Genomic DNA, 6,724 nt, shown 5'->3' with positions numbered 1-6,724 from the left:
AGGCCACATTTACCGGAGGGGTGATAATTGTGTGTATGAGAGGATATGTTATGAAAGGCACCTGAGTTAAGTCCGGATGAGAGGTATTCATTGTCAAGTGGTAACTTACGTGGTCAGGATTGGCTAGATAGATTCGATTATGGGTCCATGAGGTGTGTAAAACTTTGTGTGAGGTCTTGGCCTCACGAGTAATGGTGGGGCGTGATAGTTACGAGTCGTTATATGTATGTTCCGTGTCATAGGTTATACTTATATGTGTATATATGATATCTGTAAGGGATGGTGTGAGGTTCCGGCCTCAATAGTCCTGGTATGGATAATATTCATAAAGTTGGTATTTGTGATCCCGTCTAATTGTAGATACCTCATTTCTGCAGCTCCCGCAAACCACCCGGTGATGATTGGACCGCATGTTTGGTACGCGGAACGATTTGTGACAGTTCATAAGTTTATCATCAAGTGATCGCTCAAACACTTGTGTCTACCCCTTAAATGTCATCTACGTGCCGATACGGTCGTTTTGGCAGTAATTAGAGTACATTTGGAGTCCGGGTCAAAAAATCGTCTTCATTTTCTAAAACCGAGTCAGGATGTTCTAGAATGTTCCGGATATTTCTATTCCATATTTTGCAATCTTTTAATCTTTGGTAAAGAATTTCCCGTAATATTCACACAAAATATTAAGGAAAACAAGATTAATCCGTTATTCCATAACCAAAACACGGAAATCTTTCTTCCGCAGGAGGAAACCACTTGGGAAAGGACGTAGCAAGTGCTGCGCCTCTTCCAAGAGACGCAGTGCCTGCGGCGCCTCTTCCCAAGTCCTTTTTTGCGTATTTTTCATATCTTTTCATATTTTTTCAAGATTCACTTCTAAAGTTTCTTCGAAAAACCCTACTTCCTCCGTGTGATTAGTATAAATAGAGACCTTCGGTCTCACATATTTCTCACGCGAGTGTCTGCCCTTCTCTTCTCCCTTTGCATTCTAGACCACGTTCTTACTTTTTGGCGTCTACGTGCTTGAAATTTAGACCACGTAAGCTCGGATCCTTCTGAGTGCCAGCCTCGTTTTGCATGACCGACCAATTTGACCAACTCCACATCAATCAACTTAATCAATCTTATTCGTTTTCCTCTTACGAGGGCACTTTCGTCTACATTCGAGTCGAGCATCACTAAACATATACTTAGTTCATCTCGTTTCATCAAACATGTAAGTCTGAGGGTGTAAATCCTTCTTTTGTTTATTGTTCTTTATTATCGTAATTAATATTGTAAGATTTATGTCGAAAGTATTCTTAAAACCAATTTCTAAAACCTTGTTTAAAACCCCTTTTTAAGGATTATCAGAAGACAACCGTCGAGAAATGACGCAGCAACTGCTGCGCCTCTTCGAAGGGACGCAGTAACCTGCTACGTCTCTTCGTGAGGCTGCCGCAGTTCCTGCTTCTTTTCTTCTTCCTCCGTCTTTTGTTCGTCTGTTTGTTTCGTTTTTTCTTTGTTTGTTCATTATTCTTTAACATGATAATTTGAGTATGATAATTTTAACATGTGATTCATTATTAGTTTATCATCTTTTAAATCCCGGCTTAAATCCCAAGTAATTCATATTTGCGGGTTTTCGTCATTAAAATCAATTCGGGTTTTAGAAGTTCGATTCATCAATATTGAATCTCAGGAATTCCTCTTTGATATATTTGTATCTGTTTATTTATCCATCATTAATTCATCATTAATAACTTGTTTAACCTAATTAATTTGTCTTAGTTCATTTTTAATCCATAACTAACCCATTAATCTTGTAATTAATTAGTCCAACTTAGTTTTGTTCATGCTTTACTGTTTTTATGACCTCATTCATATGTAAATAATATGTTAATCACTTTCATCCGAGTCAATTACTCATAATTAAGCATAAATTTACCAATGAACATTAACGAGTTGCGGTTCCGGCTTCACAGCCAGAACTCAACTCAGGAACAGACGCAGCAACTGCTGCGCCTCTTCCAAGGGACGCAGCTCTGCTGCGCCTGTTCCCGGTTGATTTCTGTCCTTGGAATCCCGTTTCTGCTTAACCTTAGTTTATTAATTACATATTTAATTTACTATTAATCGTATTATCACCCTAATTTCTGTTCGTTTATTTGTTTATTCTTTCTTTTCCCAAATTATCCGTTTTAAATGTATTTTCGACATAAATCAATTAAAATCGATGTAATTATTGTAATTTTAATTATTTTCATTATTGTATTTCTTTTATTGTATTGTTTGTATGTTTTTCACATGTAATCAACCTAATTCCTACTTTGACATCACTTGCATGTTAAATTACGTGTTAACCGACTTAGTCTAATTCTCACATGCTAGGATTAACCTAATGGATGTTGCATTGCATGCATATAATCGACAATATATCGAGTATAGACAACTTCCCTAATCAATAGTAGATGCCGCTATCGAGGCGGGCGGGATTAGGTGTTCGATCAAAAGAGCTTCCTAATACGTACCCTCACCCCGTACTCCAGATCTCTGTGAACATCCATGTTCATTGGCATCCACGAGAGTCATTCTAGACATATAATGCTAAGGGTAACGAGTTCTTGGTGTTCGTGTCACTACTTTGTGTCTTGACATGGCACGAGCTATTCGAACGGTTTCCAATTTTCCACAATAAATTGGTGGCGACTCCACAAATGCAAACGCTTGTTCCCAAGCGCCCCCGTGGGCCCGCATCCACAGTTTGGCGACTCCGCTGAGGATAATACACTTACGTGTTGCCAAAAGGGTGAAACTTGAACAAGGTTAGGGAATAGTTTGTACGAGACAATTGTCGGTTTTCATAACTCGGTCTTCCTAGATCGTTTTACTCTGCCTTCCTAGACCCAACCCAACCCATTCGACCAATCGTCCCGTCTAAACGGTCCTAATTCTTATTTGGGCCTAAGGATGGATAGCGATTAACGTCATCCATACCATGGTACTTACTCTTGTTTCTATCAAGGACTTTCACTACTTGAGGAAATGGACTAGGAATCGGCCTTATTCTTGTTTGGTATGAGTCTCTCCATAGACTTCGGGTTTGATTGTTCGGTATGGCAATCCACCCTTTAAACCAAAACCCTTTTAAATGCACTCAACATCCCGTTATAATGCTTGTATAATGTTTATACCATATGTGATCACCATTTCTAAACAAACCCTGACGATTTTTGTAAAATCAAAATCCTTCTCTAAACACTACTACATAAACAGGATTTTGCGGCGCTTTTTAAACACCTATTGCGACGCTAAATAGCGCCGGAAGGGTCTCTACCGACGCTTTCAAATGCGCCGCATTTGCCTGTGCCGCTACCCCCTTTCCCGACGCTATTTTATTGCGTCGGTATAGCTAAATTATAGCGCCGCAAAAAATTGACGCGCTATTCTAGTATTATACCAGCGCTTTTAAAGCGCCTCGCCTATTATGTGAACATCGCCTATTATGCACCATTATGCCTTTGTTCACGACGCGCTTTTTACTGTTGCTTTTATGCTACAATCAACAATGTTATTTATTTCACCTGCAATTTCCATTATATTGCATTCATAACAAACATATTTCTTGCATTGTCTCAACCACTGCACACAAATTTTCCAGAAACAAACATTTCTTAACATTAAACAATTGTACCATCAAATACATGGCCGAACACAATAAGAAAAAATATATCTCAAATAAAAATACATCAAAAAATGTATCCAACTATCCAATCACTAAGTTCTCTACCATAACACAAGCAAGTGACTATTTGCGGCATCTTAGAAAGGCATCTTCGGTGTCCGTTAAACAATCCTTGCGATGAAGCTTGAGCTTGATGATACAAAAAGCATCTTGAACATAGAATTACTGAAAATTCAAGTGAAAACAATGTAAGTCTCTTATCAAATTATAAGATAATTCAAATTACTATGTTATTTAATATTATAGCTAATTAATACCAATAGAAGACCAATCGACCAATCCGTCAAGAAACAGAAATGACATATTGCCATTATTGACAAGAGAAGCAAGAAAACACTTAAAATTTTAAAAGGAGAGAAACAACATGGCACCAAGAGAAGATGTGATGATCAAGAGAAGTAGGCAACATTTCTATTATTTTGGTAACAAACTAAGAGACTTAGATTTTGCTGTAGTTTATATTGTCAAACAACCACCTGCTTTTCTTACTCTCAGTGACTAGAGAGAACAACCAAATCCTCCAAATCTCCAACCACCACAAAGTATTATTGAACCTTTTATAAGCGTGTAGTGGTTGGGATGCAGCAGCTAGGGCTAATCGCCGGTCCCAAACCGGACCAGATCATAACACGACAAACGGAGATCGGTCATCACCAAAACTAGGAACTGCGACCGGACCAGGGCTAGGCTCGTAACCCGATCCACTCGTAGCAATCAGTCCCTATGAGACTAGGAAGTTCATAGGCCATGGCAGAGTCAACACTGTATCTAGTAAAATTCCATTTCGTGATTTCCTATGTCGTAAGATGATTGGCATAGTGTCTATAGTATAATAGCGATCATATCAAACATTAAAACAAAAAGGTAATTTCATTTTCTGCACATGCACATTATAACAAAAAGGCTAATTTCATTTCTGCACATACACAAGTAACATCAGTGATAAGCAGGCCTTAAAATCCATTTGAATCATCTTCATTTTCCTGCCCTTCTCTCCAAATCAGTCGATGCAAGAAAAAACACCCCCGGAAAAAGTTCCGGATCCATGGATAGAAAACATACTTTTAAAAAGAGATCAACAGGACAAAGATTCACCAACAGCTTCAAAGTTTCAAATAAAAAAACAGTATCACAAATCTCAAATCCATAAGAAAATTCGTCAGACGACCCAATCATTCTAGTGTCTAAAGCAATTAGCAAACGATGGATTGATATCTGTAACAGCAAAATTTCAAATAAGTTCACATATCCAAAATTCCACAACCTAGTGTTCATTGGTTTTAAGGCTTTGAAAAGCATACTTAAGGTACGACAGGAAGAAAAACCACAACAAATAACAATTTCTAGTACTAATTTATATGCTCCCTTACTTAGATTTGTGAAACCATGTACAAATATTGGATTCCTTGTTTCAATACTATAATTATCCGTTAAATAAAAGTGAAATACAATTTCTATTATTGCTTATAATCACCCATTCTCTTTCCATATTTCCAATGGAGCCAAAGATTCATTACTCTTTGGTTCTGGATTATGATGGAATAAAGCAAAATTGCTCACTAAAGTGGTTGCGCTTCTTTCTCTTGTGAAGTAGTGGTCCTTCGATGCAGTTCTCGACGCAATTTTCATCTTGGATCATTTGGAAACAGCCTCTTTGTGTTGCTAACACAAGGGTAAGGCTGCGTACATCCGACCCCCCCTTACCCCGCAATTTGCGGGAGCCATTGAGGCACTGGGGTAATGTTGTTGTTGCTTATAATCACCCATTCTCACAACTTTGACATCATCATTCATTACACACTAGCCTTTAAAATGTTGCTTCATACACATATACAGTAACAATCACACATCAGGCTAAAATCAATTCGTCTCACACATCAGGCTAAAATCAATTCGTCTCACACAATTCATAGACATATACAGTAATAATTACATCTTATGCCAAATCAATTAAGTCACACAATGACCTAAAAATCAGAGAAATGGCCAAGAAACTAGAATCAATGCCCAATCAATTAACTCAGACAACCTAAATTAAGCAAAATCAAGCAATACAAAACCTAAAAGTATCCATTACACCGAAAGAGAACATAAAAATTACATTTGCTGCAACTCGAGACAAGGGTTTACTAAGGACTGACCTAAAAATCAGTAGAGAAATGGCCAAGAAAGTAGAATGATATACCTTCAGCTCATCAGACGCTCCACTACCGTCAGTATCCAAGCCACGTTAATAAAAGATGAACAATGTCTCGAATCCATCCTAAAATACATCAAAGCAAACAAAACCGCAAAATATATGTAACCAAATCTACAATATTCATTGTATATACCCAGAAACACAAGAGAGAAACCCCAAATAATTGATTGTAATTGAATCCTCCGTTAAATAAATAACGAAACCCTAGATTTTTTAAATCTACATGATTGGATCTGTTGAATCACTCAATATATACATAACGATGAATTTTTGAATAAAAGATTAAACGAGATTCTAACCGTTTCAATTTGAGCAACTGAAATTCGAGAACAAGAAGCCAACAAGCGATTTGGGGATAGCTAGGTTTTGATGAGATAGAGAATATGAGCAGTTTGGGGATTTTAGAAGAGAGAAAGTGGTAGCTAATGAGAGTCTTGAGACTTCTTAAAAACTCAGACCTGCTCTTATTATTGCGTTATTGAGCAATGCTTTTTAAAAGCGCCTCCTTCGTGAGTCAATTAAGCTCCTCTCAGCACTTTTTAATACTAGCGCTGCAAGCTAAGCGTCTCTAGAAACATTTTTTGTAGTAGTGAAAATGTAAAAATTTCGAAACTTGGGCCTAATATTAGCGCAAAACCAGTCGAAACTCTGTCCAATTGTCGAGTCAAAATCCGGGCCTCAAAACCCATTTCAAAACCTCACTTCGAGTCCACTCCTACAACTACACCAAAGTTGACTAGGACCAACATTTTCAAGCTTGGTCATTTCCTCAAAACTCACTTGACACAAGTGGCACACTCCCA

At 37.7% G+C, this 6,724-nt stretch overlaps 1 long non-coding RNA gene across 1 annotated transcript; it reads right to left on the bottom strand.

Moving 5' to 3' along the window:
- Positions 1 to 3,442: 3,442 nt before the first annotated feature.
- LOC141598235 (uncharacterized) lies at positions 3,443 to 6,509 on the bottom strand. Its single transcript, XR_012523356.1, has 3 exons — positions 6,221 to 6,509; positions 5,907 to 5,984; positions 3,443 to 3,886 (listed from the first exon to the last, which is right to left on the bottom strand). It is a non-coding gene; the product is annotated as an uncharacterized LOC141598235 (long non-coding RNA).
- Positions 6,510 to 6,724: the final 215 nt, after the last annotated feature.

The sequence above is a fragment of the Silene latifolia genome, chromosome 9, assembly GCF_048544455.1.
Source record: "Silene latifolia isolate original U9 population chromosome 9, ASM4854445v1, whole genome shotgun sequence".
Taxonomy (NCBI): domain Eukaryota; kingdom Viridiplantae; phylum Streptophyta; class Magnoliopsida; order Caryophyllales; family Caryophyllaceae; genus Silene; species Silene latifolia.
The sequence above is the reverse complement of the archived record's forward strand: the minus strand, read 5'-3'. Positions and strand labels throughout refer to the sequence as shown.